This window comes from Somniosus microcephalus, chromosome 24 (assembly GCF_052327205.1).
Source record: "Somniosus microcephalus isolate GS21.2 chromosome 24, FLI_Smic_1.0, whole genome shotgun sequence".
In the NCBI taxonomy this organism is placed as follows: domain Eukaryota; kingdom Metazoa; phylum Chordata; class Chondrichthyes; order Squaliformes; family Somniosidae; genus Somniosus; species Somniosus microcephalus.
Genome location: NC_141010.1, coordinates 19,369,879 through 19,384,994, shown reverse-complemented (window position 1 = coordinate 19,384,994; position 15,116 = coordinate 19,369,879). Strand labels below are relative to the sequence as shown.

Genomic DNA, 15,116 nt, shown 5'->3' with positions numbered 1-15,116 from the left:
TCAATCCAACGATTTGGAGGGCAGTTGCCCACGGTCGACGCCCGTTTCTCGAGTTTCTTTGGATTTTATTTATTTATTTTTTTTCTTTTTTTTTCTTCTGGCTTCGACCTTCAATAACGTCGTCTGAGGTGCTGCCGAGTTGCAGGTAAGTTCGTTTCTTACTCGTCGCCAGTGTTACGTCCGTGAATAATTGAGACACGGACAGCAGGAGTGAACAAAATAAGTCTTTACTGGTGGAAGTCAATAGTGAAACTAAAAACACAGAAGCTCACTAGCGCCTTTTATACAGGGGTGGTCACTGCCGGTACTGCAGTCTGAGACCAGTTATTCTCTTAAAGGTACATACACAACAGTCCATATCGGTACCAATGACATAGGTAGGAAGAGGGAGGAGGTCCTGCAGGCAGAATTTAGGGAGCTAGGAAAGAGGTTAAAAAGCAGGACCTCAAGGTAGTAATCTCCGGATTACTACCAGTGCCACGTGCTAGCGAGTTCAGAAATAGGAAGATAGAGCAGATGAATGTGTGGCTGGAGAGATGGTGTAGGAGGGAGGGCTTTAGATTCCTGAGGAACTGGAACCGTTTCTGGGGGAGGTGGGACCTCTACAAGCCAGACGGGTTGCACCTCAACGGGAACGGGACCAATATCCTCGCGGGAGGGTTTGCTTGTGCTATTGGGGAGGGTTTAAACTAGCTTGGCAGGGGATGGGAGTCAATAGGGAGGGAAGAAAAACTGGAATTGGAAAACAAAAATGTAGAAAGTAAATTGGAAGGACAGAGGAATCAAGGGTTAGATAGTAGTCAACAAGGAGGTTTGCCTGTACTAAATGGTATACACTTTCAATGCAAGGAGTATAGTTAACAAGGCAAATGAGCTGAGGGCACGGGTAGATACTTGGGACCATGATATTATAGTTATTACAGAGGCGTGGCTAAAAGAGGGGCAGGTATGGCAGCTCAACATTCCTGGTTACAGGATTTTCAGACGGGATAGAGAGGGAGGTAAAAAGGGGGGGGTCGCGGTACTGATTAAAGAAACTATTACAACTGTGAGGAGGGACGATATGTTGGAGGATCATCAAACGAGGCCATGTGGGTCGAATTGAAAAACAAAAAAGGGGCGATCACACTGCTGGGAGTATACTACAGACCCCCAAACAGTGAGAGGGAGATAGAAGAACAAATATGTAGACAAATTTCTGAAAAGTGCAAAAACTATAGAGCAGTAATAGTAGGGGATTTCAACTACCCCAACATTAACTGGGATAAAATTAGTGTGAAGAGTATAGAAGGGAAGGTGTGGAATTCCTAAAATGCATCCAGGAGAACTTTTTTAGCCAGTATGTAGCAAGCCCAACAAGGGAGGGGACGGTTCTGGACTTCGTTTTAGGGAATGAAGCTGGGCAGGTGGAAGGCGTATCAATGGGGAAGCATTTTGGTGCTAGTGACCATAATTCTGTTAGATTTAAGGTAGTTATGGAAAAAGACAAGGATAGACCAGGAATAAAAATTCTAAATTGGGGAAAAGCAAATTTGTTAAGCTCAGAGGGAATTTAGCCACAGTGGACTGGAAACAGTTACTTGAAGGTAAATCAGTGTCAGGGCAGTGGGAGGCATTCAAGGAGGAGATCCGGAGGGTTCAGACCAAACATGTGCCCTTAAAGAAAAAATGTGGGACTAACAAATCTAGAGCCCCCTGGATGTCTAGAGACATACAGGGTAGGATAAAGAAAAAAAGGGAGGCGTATGACAGATACCGAGGACTAAATACTCCAGAATATTTAGAGGAGTACAGAAAGTGCAGGGGTGCAATTAAAAAGGATATTAGGAAAGTAAAGAGAGAGCACGAAAAATTCTTGGCAAGTAAAATCAAGGAAAACCCAAAGATGGTTTATAAATATATTAAGAGTAAGAGGATAACTAAAGAAAGGGTAGGGCCTATTAGAGATCATGAGGGTAATCTGTGTGTGGAGGCGGGAGACGTCGGTAGGGTTCTTAATGAATACTTGCATCTGTTTTCACAAAGGAGAGGGGCGAAGCAGACATTGCCATCAGGGGGGAGGATTGTGAAATATTAGATGAAATAAACAGTGAGAGAGGAAGTATTGAGGGGTTTAGCAGCTTTAAACGTGGATAAATCTCCAGGCCCGGATTAAATGTACCCCAGGCTGTTAAGCGAAGCAAAAGAGGAAATAGCTGAGGCCCTGACCATCATTTTTCAATCCTCTCTGGCTTCAGGTGTGGTGCCGGAGGACTGTTAAAGTGGTACCTGTTACATTGTTATAGTATCACATCGTTAAATGGAACTACTTTGGTATGGAACTACTTTGGTATGGTGTAGTTATATTGCTATGTGGCGCACTGTGCACGGGCAGTGCACAGTGCAGCGTCGGACATCTTGTATCACTCCGCACCATGCGGCAGCACTGTAACAAAAGCAAGAATACAGCTTAGTAAAAGCACTAACTAAAATGAACTAAAAGTGTCTGTAATATATATAGTATAAGAACACAAGGAGACACAACAGTACCCTTGTTTAAAAAGGGAGAAAAGGATAGACCGAGTAATTACAGGCTAGCCAGCCTAACCTCGGTGGTGGGAAAATTATTGAAAAGAATTCTGAAGGACAGGATAAATCTTCATTTAGAAAGACATGGATTAATCAAGGATAGTCAGCACGGATTTGTTAAGGGAAAGTCGTGGCTGACAAATTTGATTGAATTTTTTGAGGAGGTAACAAGGAGGGTAGATGAGGGTAGTGCATTTGATGTAGTGTATATGGCACTGGTAATGAAGTTAAAAGCCCATGGGGTCCAGGGCAAAGTGTCAAGTTGGATTCAAAACTGGCTCGGAGGCAGGAAGCAGAGGGTAATGGTCGATGGGTGTTTTTGTGACCGGAAGGCTGTTTCCAGTGGGATTCCGCAGGGCTAGTACTAGGTCCCTTGCTTTTTATGGTATATATTAATGATCTAGGCTTGAATATAGGGGGTATGATTAAGAAGTTTGCAGATGATACTAAAATCGGCTGTGTGGTTGATACTGAAGAAGGAAGCTGTAGACTGCAGGAAGATATCAATAAATTGGTCAGGTGGGCAGAACAGTGGCAAATGGAATTCAATCCGGAGAAGTGTGAGGTCATGCATTTGGGGAGGGCTAATAAGGAAAGGGAATACACATTAAATGGTAGGACACTGAGTAGTATAGAGGAACAAAGGGACCTTGGAGTGCATCGCTGAAGGTAGCAGGCCAAGTAGATAAGGCGGTTAAGAAGGCACACAGAATGCTTGCCTTTATTAGCTGTGGCATAGAATACAAGAGCAGGGAGGTTATGCTTCAACTGTATAAAACACTAGTTAGGCCTCAGCTAGAGTACTGCATGCAGTTCTGGTCACCACATTACAAGAAAGATGTGATTGCACTGAGGGTACAGAGGAGATTTACAAGGATGTTGCCAGGAGTAGAGAATCTTAGCTATGAGGAAAGACTGGATAGGATGGGTTGGTTTTCCTTGGAACAGAGGAGGCTGAGGGGAGTCCTTATCGAGGTGTATAAAATTATGAGGGGCCTAGATAAAGTGGATAGAAATGACCTATTTCCCTTAGCAGAGGGATCAAAAACCAGGGGAAACAGATTTAAAGTAATTGGGGGAAGGTTTAGAGGGTAATTTGAGGGGAGATTTCTTCACCCAGAGGGTTGTGGGAGTCTGGAACCCACTGCTTGAAAGGGTGGTAGAGGCAGGAACCCTAACCACACTTAAAAAGTACTTGGATGTGCACTTGGGATGCTGTAACCTGCAGGGCTACGGACCAAGAGCTGGGAAGTGGGATTAGGCTGGATAGCTCTTTGTTGGCCGGCGCGGACACGATGGGCTGAAATGGCCTCCTTCCGTGCTGTAACTTTCTAGGATTCTATGCCATTCAGCCACTGAGCCTGTTCATAGAATCATAGAAATTTACAGCACAGAAGGAGGCCATTAAGCACATCTTGTCCGTAGCCTTGTAGGTTACTTCAAGTGCACGTCCAAGTACTTTTTAAATGTAATGAGGGTCTCTGCCTCTACCACCCTTTCAGGCAGTGAGTTCTCACCATTCAATTAGGTCATAGCTGGTCTGTACCTCTACTCTATTTACCCACCTTTGCTCTGTATCCCTTGATACCCTAATAAAAATTTATCAATCTCAGTCTTGAAAAGCTCAATTAGCCCAGCCTTTGGGAGAGCGAGTTTAAACAAGTGCTTCCTGATTTCACTCTTAAATGGCTTAGTTCTAACGTTAAGATTATGCTCTCTTTTTCTGGATTCCCCCACCAGGGAAATAATTTTTCTGCATCTAACTTATCAAATCCCTTTATCATTTTAAATACCTCGATTAGGTTGTCCCTCAACCCTCTAAACGCAAAGGAATACAGCCAAGTTTATGCAGAATTTAACCCTTTAAGCCCTGGTATCATTCTGGTGAATCTGTGCTGTACCCCTTCCAAGGTGCTTCATAAGGAGCATTATCCAAAAAAAAACATTTTGACACCAAGCCAAATAAGGAGATATTAGGGCAGATGACCAAAAAGCTTGGTCAAAGAAGTAGGTTTTAAGTAACGTCTTAAGGGAGGAAAGAGAGGTAGAGAGGCAGAGAGATTTAGGGAGGGAATTCCAGAGTTTAGGACCGTGGCAGCTGAAGGCACGCCAGCCGATGGTGGAACATTTAAAATCGGGGATGTTCAAGAGGCCAGAATTGGTGGAGCGCAGAGATCTCAGGGGATTATAGGGCTGGAGAAGTTTACAGAGGCAAAGAGGGGCAAGGCCATGGAGGGATTTGAAAACAAGGATGAGAATTTTTTTAATCAACGCATTGCTCAACTGGGAGCTGATGTAGGTCAGCGAGCACAGGGGCGATGGGTGATTTCATTAATTTTATTAATTTCATTAGGCTTTTTCATGACTTATTGTATCTGTGCACTTGTGAAGAAAGCAGCTGGCTCACCTGACAGCACTCCTAAGTGATGTTGACACCATATGCAAATACCCAGTCAAATTGTTGTGTCCTAACCTGCAAATCGGGGCACTTTTGCCAGCCCTGGGGAGGCGGGACTGCTGGGAAAATGGCAGAAACTGGGGGTGGGTACCCATCCTGCCCCCAACCCGCCTCCGTGCCCTCTTCCCAGGAGGCGGGTACCCGACCCGCGCCAGGTCCCGTCTCCTCGAGTCGGGAAGGGGATTACAGCCACTTAGCTGCCTGTTAACAGGCAGTTAAGAGAATTATCCCAATTTTTCCAACAGGGAAACCCCGCCAGGGTCACCGAGGCGAGCAGTGGGTCTGCGGGGATCAGAGGGATCAAAAAGTGCACTGTTGAGGTGAATGATTGGTGCAAGTGTGGAGAGGTAAGTATGTGAGGTGAGTGAAAAGTGTTAGAAAAAGTTTACTTACCTTTGTTTCTTCCTGCAGGCTTCAATCGTTGGGGATCCGGAGGCTCCGGCATCTCCACGGCAGAGATGACAGAATGGCTGCTGTATTCTCAGATGCAACAGCCATCTGCTTTCTGCTCAGAAAATAGGTTTGGTGAGTCTCGAGTACAAGAACTCACCAAACAACAGAGAATGTCAGAGCTGTCAAACGATGACAATTCATCTGTCAAAAATTCCCTTAATTGGCCTGCTAAGCCCGCTGTTGGCTGGACGTCATTGGAGGCGGGAGTAAAACCCAACAAGCAGCAGTCCCGCCTCCATCACGTCCCCATTGACAAAATCACCTCCCATGTGTCAGGGAAAACTCCCAGCATACATCCGCTCTGACAATCTGGCAGATTCAGGAGACGGATAGCTTTGCAGATAGCTAACAGTAAGTGCTTCAAGTCGGATCAACACTAATTGCTTTGCAATTAAAAAGTATTAAGATATTAAGGCCAATTAGTCTCATTGCAGCAATCTGTAGTTGCATTGTCTTTGGAACTGTTTCTTCTCAGCATGAAATTTCCTGCTGTACATAAAGAATGTGGAATCTATCCCAACCAGAGACTCCGGCCCCTATATTTACGTTGGGGTGGGTGTCGTAGCAGAAATGCAGGTAACATGGAGGTCCTGCCGAATTTAAAGACAAGACCTCATTTCCATTGTTTTTCCTAAGTTTCCTGGCCAGATTGAGAGGTTGACTGGCTGTCAGGCGAGAAGGCCTGCGATGGAAGGCCGCAGCCTGGGAGCGGAGAGGAGGGAAGGAGAGTGCTGGCTGGCTGGGGTGGGGGGTTCGTCGAGATCACGGGTCATTGGGAGGGGGCGGTGGAGATCATGGATCGGGGGGGGGCCTAGGAAAAGATCGTGGATGGTTGGGGAGATCTTGGTTTGGGTGGGGAGATCGTGGGAAGGAATGGAGGTAAGCTTGGGGAGGTGGGGAGCGAGAGGAAGCACTCCTGCTCCTCCTGGCCCACAAGCAGTGCTGGAAAGGCACGTACCTGCTGGATCCGGCTGTTCCTGCCTCCCTTCAGCTGCCAGGAAACCCAGGCTGGAGGCGTTAAATCTAAATGTCTGTTAAAATTTGAGGGACGCAGCCTCGTTAACATATTTAAATTACTGACCCACCTCCTGTGAGCAGGTTCGTCACCCCCTCCCCCCGCCCACCCCCCCCGCCCCAAGTCCCCCATAAGCTGCATTGCCTCCTCCGCGGCCTGCCTCCCCTAATGCACGGCCCATTCAATTTTTTGCGCATGCGCGGTATCTGCAATGTAAAAGCCCGTGAGCAGCCTGCATGGGATTTTGCGGGTGACTGCGCAGCCACTTGCAGGCGCAGCTTAGCAGAAACAGGGCCGCCCACCACCCCTCACCCACCCCCCATCCTGCCTCTGTTAAAACCAGAAGTGGGTGTGTTTAAAGCGCGTTTCAGATTTTTGAAATTTTAACCTACCCCCTGACCCTCTCATGCCCATCGTGGAGAGTTAAAATTACTCCCATTAAGCCTGTAGTAAAACAAATTCAAAGTTATGAAGCCACATCTCATCAATAGAGGCTTTCTTATGATGTGAAATGAGACACATCTCCCGATAAATGTCCTGAGATACCTCCTCGACAAATGGGTGTTCATTTAAGGAAAAGTGATCAGAATGTGGACAGACAATACCTTGGTAGCCCATCACACCAACAGTCGTGACAGACTTATTCCCATTTACTATGTCAGGGTGCAATATGGCTGGTACTATGATGCTTGTAATTTAATAGTATATATTTCTTGTTCATTCACCTGGTAGAAGTGAACAACTCAAGGGTGATGCCTTCAGTTGCCTCACTGCCCATCTACATGAATGGCGATTCACCTTCAGGTGATTCTTGGAGTATTCCTTATTTGGGTTGACCTGGTTTCATGCCAGCATGAGGAGAGAGAGCGGTCGGAATCAGGAGCAGAGGGAGAACTCTCAGAAATCGGCAGTGATGAGGGAAGAGGGGGAACGATCAAAATCAGGAATGGGGAGAGAACTACTAAAGTCAGGAGTGGAAGAGAACTGTCAGAATCTGGACTGGGGGAGAAAAGCCAGAATCCGGAGCAAGGGGAAGCTGTTGGAATCAAGAACAAGGGGAGAGCTGTCAGAAGTGGGAATGAAGGGAGCGCTGTGGGAATCAGGAGCAAGGGGTGAGCTATTATAATCAGTGGCAGAGGGACAGCTGTCAGAATCAGGACAGGGATAAATAGCTGCCAGGCACTGAGTTATTACACAAGGATTAGGTAAAATAGAACTCAACCTGTCAGTCACAATGTGTCTGGGGGCTTGATTAACACCTGTTGTTTGGAGATAGTCCAGGGTCGACGGTTAAGCTCCTAGATAAATTAATCCTCATCGGATGATGCTAAGAGACTGCGGTGATTTGTCACAAATTAAATCACATCAAACAAATTGTAGCTCCTTGTTCAGACACACTGCCATCTTCACCTCCTCCTAACATCAACAAGATTCAGCTATTTGAGAATGCTCATTCCTGGCAAGCAACACAAAGGAAACAAATCAATAAGGCAACTATCTATTTATACCAAGAATTCTGCAAATAAGCATTTTTCCCGAAGTTAAGACTTTTTGGAAAGTGACAAAAAAAAACAACAAAAAAATTCTAAGTGTTGCAAAAGTAAAAGAGTAAAGTGCGTTATTGTTCATGCGCTTCTGTGATGAGCAAGCAATTCACAAAAATAGGTTGCATACATACTTTAGGAAGACACAGAAAGCTGATATTTCTAGTGTTTCATGTATGGTTTCCAAATTCTGATACATTGGGCTCGATTTTCCAAGCCCCGAGGAGGAGAGCATGGAGGCGGGACAGCACGTAAAATCGGAGAAATTACGGGCGGGTGGCAAACCCGCCCCTATCCCACCTCCGTGCCCTTTTGCCAGGAGGTGGGAAGATGTGCAGCTTCGGGTCCCATCTCCTGGAGGCGGGAAAGGCTTTTAATCCTTTTAACTGCCTGTTAACAGGTAGTTAACAGGCAGAAAAATGGATTAGTGCCATTTTACCTTCACAAGTGAAGGCTTCCCGACCTCGGAGAACCCCGTCGGGTTGGAGGAGACGTGGAGGAGGTCTGCGGCGGTTGGAGGCACCTGGAAGTAAGGTGTAGAGGTGAGTGATGGGTGCAAGTGTGGAGTGGTAAGTATGCAAGGTGAGTGATAAGTTTTTTAAAAAGTGTTCACTTACCTTTTTTTACTTCTGTAGCCTTTAGCCGTGCTAAATTGGGAGAGCGGACATCCACCTTGTCAATTTCAGGTAATGGCTGATGGACCCTCCGATCCATCAGACATCTGAAATTTACTTTTTTACAATGTTTTTTCAGTCCTCACCACAAAAACGAATCAAACTCAAGAGAATGTCAGTGTTTGACAGCTTCACAGAGCTGTCAAATGCTGTCATTTCTTCTTTCAAAAAGTCTTGACAGATGGCACGTCTGACGTTGACGTGATTGTTATGTTCATAAATAAATAGACGTTTTCATTATGAACATAACATGGTACCAGGATTGGTAATATCTGCTGAATATTGTGAAACGCGACATGGAGAATTTGAAGCCACCAGAGGGTTTGAAACTCACGGGGAATGTCGACTGCAATTGGCGGACTTTCAAACAACAATTCGAACTCTACATTGCCGCCATCGGGTTCGATACGATGCCAGACGCAAGGAAAATAGCGTTACTGCTCACGGTTGCAGGCGATAGAGGTACTTAATACATTTGTATTTGATCAAGAGGAGGACAGAGAAAAAATGGACGATGTGCTAAAGAAGTTTGATACACATTGTTCTCCAAAAAAGAACGAGACCTATGAGAGGTACATGTTCCGTTCACAGACACAGCAGCAAAATGAGACTTTTGATAGCTTTGTGACCGATCTGAAACTGAAAGCACAGACATGTAATTTCTCTGAACTGAAATCATCCATGATTTGTGACCAGATTGTGTTTGGTATTCATGATAAAAAGTTCAGGGAACGTCTGTTGAGAGAAACTGAACTAACATTGGAGAATGCTGTGAAAATATGCCATGCCAGTGAGCTAGCTCAACAGCACGCAAAGACTTTCAGTGAAATTAATAATGATGCGACTGTAATGAGTGACTGTGCTGCTGTCGGTGCTGTGTCCTACAAGGGGAAGAAAAGTAGGCAGAACAGAAATGCAAAGCAATCGGAGGATGGAATTTTTAATTGTAAATGCTGTGGTTACCAGCACCAGTCAAGACAATGCCCAGCATTTGGGAAAATGTGCACAAAATGTAATGGAAAGAATCACTTTGCCAAACAATGCTTTTCAAAAGTAAAAACAAAGAAAGGGCAACAAGTCAATGTGATAGAGGACACTGATTTAAGTGAGACATTTTTTGTAGGAATGGTGTCATATGACAATATCGAAAAGGATACAGAAAATGTGCAGCCCTCAGGAATGGACAATGCTGAACATAAAGTTAATGCAGTAAAAGAGGACAAATGGATGATGCCACTGCAGGTAAATGGAGCATTAGTTACATTGAAACTAGACACTGGGGCAAAGCAAACTTAATCAGTATGAGTGACATTAAAAATATGAAAGAAAAGCCCAAAATACAGAAAAAGTCAGTACTACTGAAGAACTATAATGGACAGAAAATAGATAGCTTAAGTGTATGCAGACTTAAAGTGACAGTCAAAGACAAAGTGCATCATCTCATGTTTTCTGTTGTGGCTGAAGGACTTGATTCACTGCTAGGTGACAAAGCTTGTGAGGACTTAGAACTGGTCAAGAGAGTCTACCGTATAAACTGTGCCATAAGAAGACCAGATGACTCGGTGGATTCTGTAGTGAGTAATTTCCAGGATGTGTTCAAAGGATTTGGAGTTCTACCATTCACTTACAAGATCCAGCTAAAGGAGGATGCTCAGCCAGTGGTACATGCTCCATGGAGAGTTCCAGCACCCCTGCGTGACCGGCTCAAGAAAGAACTGGACAGAATGACCACACTAGGAGTCATCAGGAAAGTCGAAGAGCCAACAGATTGGGTTAACTCCATTGTATGTGTAAAGAAAAAGAACAATGATCTAAGAGTATGCATGGGTCCAAAGGACTTAAATGCAAACATAAAACGTGAACACTACCAGATTCCCAAGCGAGAAGAAATCACCAGTGAAATGTCAGGTGCCAGATACTTCACAAAGCTCGATGCCTCACAAGGATTTTGGCAACTAAAACTGGATGAAGAGAGCACCAAATACTGTACCTTCAACACACCATTTGGCAGGTATTGTTTCCTCAGAATGCCTTTCGGGATAATATCTGCATCTGAAATCTTTCATAGAGCGATGGAACACATAATTGAAGGTCTGGAAGGAGTTTGGGTCTATGTTGATGACATCATCATCTGGGGCTCCACATGAAAGAACACAATGAGAGACTGACTAAAGTGCTACAGAGCATACGCCAGAATGGACTGAAGCTCAACAAAGCCAAGTGTCAGTTTGGCGTCTAGGAAGTCACTTTCCTAGGAGATAATCTATCTGGTAAAGGAATAGAGCCAGATATGGAAAAAGTAAACGCCATACTCAACATGCCCCGACCCACTGACAAAAAAGGAGTGCTACGCATCATGGGGATGATAAACTTCATTGGAAAGTTCATTCCTAACTTGTCAGCCAAGACAGCCTGCCTGCGAGACCTGCTACATAAAATAAATGAGTTTGCATGGACAGAAAGACATGAACAAGAGTGGATGAACCTTAAAACAGTGCTGACAACCACACCTGTACTCACCTTCTTTGACCCAACAAAGAGAATCAAAGTGTCAACGGATGCATCAAAAGATGGCCTAGGCGCGGTCTTGCTACAAGCAGAGGGGGAAGATTGGAAGCCTGTTGCCTATGCCTCCAGGTCTATGACTGATTCTGAGTGTCGATACGCCCAGATTGAAAAGGAATGTCTAGGCTTGGTAGTTGGACTAGAAAAGTTCCATGGCTACATATATGGACTTCCCACCTTCACAGTTGAGACAGACCACTGCCCACTGGTTGCCATCATTAAAAAAAACCTGAATGCGATGTCACCAAGGATTCAACGACTCATGATGAAGCTGCAAAGATATGACTTTGAACTGACCTACACACCAGGCAAACACATAGGGCTGGATTTTGCTATGGGGGCGGGTTGGAGGTGGGAAACTCACATTCGGGCTTGTTGTCCCGCCTCCATGGAGATGTGGCCAACCCACTGGATTTTCCTCTGATTGACCTTGTTGAGCCCGCCCTGTGGGCTCAGCAGGCCAATTAAGGGCCACCCGGCAACAGGTGACGTCAGAGATTGACATTTCATCTGTCAAAAGCTTTTGGCAGATGAAATATCAGGCCTAGAAATTCAGTTGGGCGCGCCAGCCGTTAGCGCCTTAGAAGGAGTAGATCTCGAGCGCTAGGCGCTTAGCGCCCAGGCGCAGCGTGATCTGCGCCTCGCCCCAACTTCAGTAGACATTTAGTGCCGGCGCAAAGTCTTTGCACGCGCTTAGCTGCGCGCGCAGATCATGACATCATTTCGTCGTGCAACGCCCTTTGTGCGCCCGGAACCGGAACTTCACTCGCGCCGCCACATTGTGCGCCTGGCGGCCCGAACGACTGTGAAGTGGAACGGTACACAGCCGAGGCGGGCCGCGGGGAGCGCAAATTAAAGGGCACTCCTGCAGTAGAAAAGGCAGCCGTTTTACAACACTTTGTGAGAGATGAAGGAGGAGGAGATTGGGATTGGTGTGCCGGTACCACATAACAAACTGATGGAGAGAAGCCCTCCCCAACAACACAAATACAGCAGTCTCAGCCTTTCAAAAAAACAAATCCACCCTCCCCCTTTAAGAGCTCACCGGAGCCAGAGTGTCTGCCGTCAATCAGCAGCTCGCCGCACCTGCCCTGCGCCCAACTTCCGGTGTTAGCGCCCGGGCTGCCGGCTTAGCGCCTAAAGAGAGGCGTGCATCGCCAGTTTTAGCGCTCGAGCAAACTCTTAGGGCGAAGCTAATGAATATCGGAGAAGTGGCCTCGAATTTGCGCCGGGCGCAAACTTTAGCGGCCGCCCGACTTTACCGCCCCAAAAGTGGCTATAATGAATTTCTAGGCCTCAGTGTTTAACAGCTGTTTGAAGCTGTCAAGCACTGAAAAACTGCTAATTCAGCCTCAGTCCTTTCTCAGGATAACTTTAAAATCATTTTGCTGCAGAAACCAAGAAGCTGATTTTTTTTTAAAAATCGGAGCTTCTGTTGTTCTTGCAGCCGACTCCTGACACCGGAATGCAGGACTCCTGTAAAGGTAAGTAAAAGTAAGTTAAACTTATTTAAACACTTTAAACACTTGCAAAACACTTACCTTTGCACTCCTGCACCCCTCACTCACCTGAACACTGGGCATCTCGACCCCTCCAAGACCTCAGACCCACGTCCCGCCTCGAAAACTTTTCGTGGTTTGGAGCTGTCGGGAAGCCCACAAACCAGCAATAAAAATCGCGAATAGGCAAAAAACTACCTGTTAACTACCTGTTAACAGGCAGTTTAATTGCCTTTAATCCCTTCCCGCCTCTGGGAGTCGGGTTCCAGCACTTGTCGGCAACCCGACTCCTATGAAATTGACATGGAGGCGGGTTGGAGTCGGGACCCCCGGATCTCCGATTTTTATCGCCCGCACGCCTCCAACCCGACTCCAGGGGCTTAGGAAAATCCAGCCCATAGTGTTAGCAGATGCACTATCCCGAGCACCCACAATGAGTCATGCGAGCTCTACTGAGGAAGACGTGGATGTTCATGTGAGTATGGTCACTGCTGCGCTGCCCGTGTCAGACACAAAATCAAAGCAAATAGCAGAAGAAACAGTAAAAGATACAGGCCTAGAAATTGGGTTGGGGCGCCAAAGTGGCGCAAAAGTCACCTGAGCGCAGGATTTAGCGCAGCGTTCGAGGCTTCAGCGATCGTCAGATATTCAGTTTCATTGCCCCTTGAGGGACACAGGGCAAGGCTCGAGGCGCTCCGCGTCCCTCTTAGGGCGCTGAAACTGAATATCGCAGCGCAACGTGCCGCAGCGCCACATGCTGCGGCACGGCACGCTGCGGTACTGCAGGCCTTCCTCCCACTGTTAAGGGGGAGGTGGCTGCAACAGCGCGAACCCCGATCGCGAGAGCCGGCAAATGAGTCCGGCACCAAGGAGAAGTGCCGGGCTCTCGGAAAACAGCCGGCCATGCCGTGGGGGGGGGGTTTAAGGAGGCCGGGGACGGAGGTGCTGGCAGGCGGCCACCGAAAAAGGCGGCCGCCCCGCACCTCCACCTTAACTTGTGCCGCTGCCGGCACAGTAAGGCCCCGTGAACCGGGCGCGGGTAGCGAATGGCACAACTGCGGCGTTCGCAACCAAATATTGCGAATGGGGCGCTGCGCACACCGATGACGTCATCGGTGGCGGCGCAGCGCAAAAGACTAACGCCACCATTATCGCCCCAACTCAATATCGCGGGTGAAGTAAGATATTAAAAATTGGATTTAATAAGGTAAAACAAACCAGGATTCATCTGTAACACCAATATACAAAATGGAGGGAATAGGTTAATTCGTGCTCTGAGTTGAACAATAGAAGTCTGTAAAAGTTGTATAAACCCAGATAAGGTTTAAACAGGACTACGGGTTACCTGCTGAGAGATTAAAACTGTCAAAACAACCCCTTAGAAAGAGGGAGAGATATATTGGGTTCGGCCACGCGAGTCGACACCTTTGCACTTAAGGGTTTGTTAGAGTGAAGCTCAACAGGGTTCTATTCTTTTAACTAACTAAAGTGTTTTTGCTCTGTAGAAATAATTCGAGAGAGACAGAAAGTCTGCGGATTGCCCGCTTTGGAAAGATCTACTATCTTAGAGAAATACTTTAAAAGACCAAGCCATCTGACAACAGCAAATGGACGATCGTAAAGTAATAAAGTTGAGGCCCTGGGTCATGAGAAAGTAACAGGACCAACTGATAATGAAATGTGAGATTTGTAAGCGACTGGAAGAATGGAATGTCACGGTTTTATAATTATAATTTAACTATAATTCTGTATATGTTAATAAGCTTATCCCCGCCTTTAGGGCAGGGCCTTCATTTTTGTATAATTGTGTGAACCTCAAGAGATTCGGTGGAGTTGGAGCCTTGTGTTGGGACGCAAGAGCCATAGCTCCCCAGGCCTGAATAAACCGTTTTTACTTCAATTATTGGGTCTGTCTTTCTTACAACAAGCCAGTGTTGTCGACTTTGTATATCACTTAGTCCACACTTTGGGGGCTTACATCAGCGGGAGGCGCAGCCAATGGCGCTACAGCAACTGCCTGCCTCTTTAGGCGCTAACAAGTGGCGCTACTCACCCAATTTCTCCCCCGCAGTGTTACAAACAGTAATAGAGAACATTCATCATGGTTGGCCAAAAGGTTCCTGTCCAAAGTACTATCACATCAGGTCAGAGTTAAGTGTCGCAAGTGGACTATTACTAAAACAGAACAGAATAGTAATTCCACAGGCTCTACGTCAAGACATGCTCAAAAGGATTCATGAGGGACACCTCGGAATTGAAAAATGCAAAAGGAGAGCAAGAGACACTGTTTATTGGCCTGGCATAAATAAGGACATTGAGAACATGATAGGCATATGTGAG

General features: G+C 46.3%; 1 long non-coding RNA gene across 1 annotated transcript in view; it reads left to right on the top strand.

Annotated features, from left to right (window-relative positions):
* Positions 1-14,740, top strand: part of LOC147101108 (uncharacterized) — a 73,713-nt gene extending 58,973 nt beyond the window's left edge. Inside the window, exon 4 of the long non-coding RNA XR_015073447.1 lies at positions 14,282-14,740. This is a non-coding gene — a long non-coding RNA (uncharacterized LOC147101108). The remainder of the gene's footprint in view (positions 1-14,281) is intronic.
* Positions 14,741-15,116: the final 376 nt, after the last annotated feature.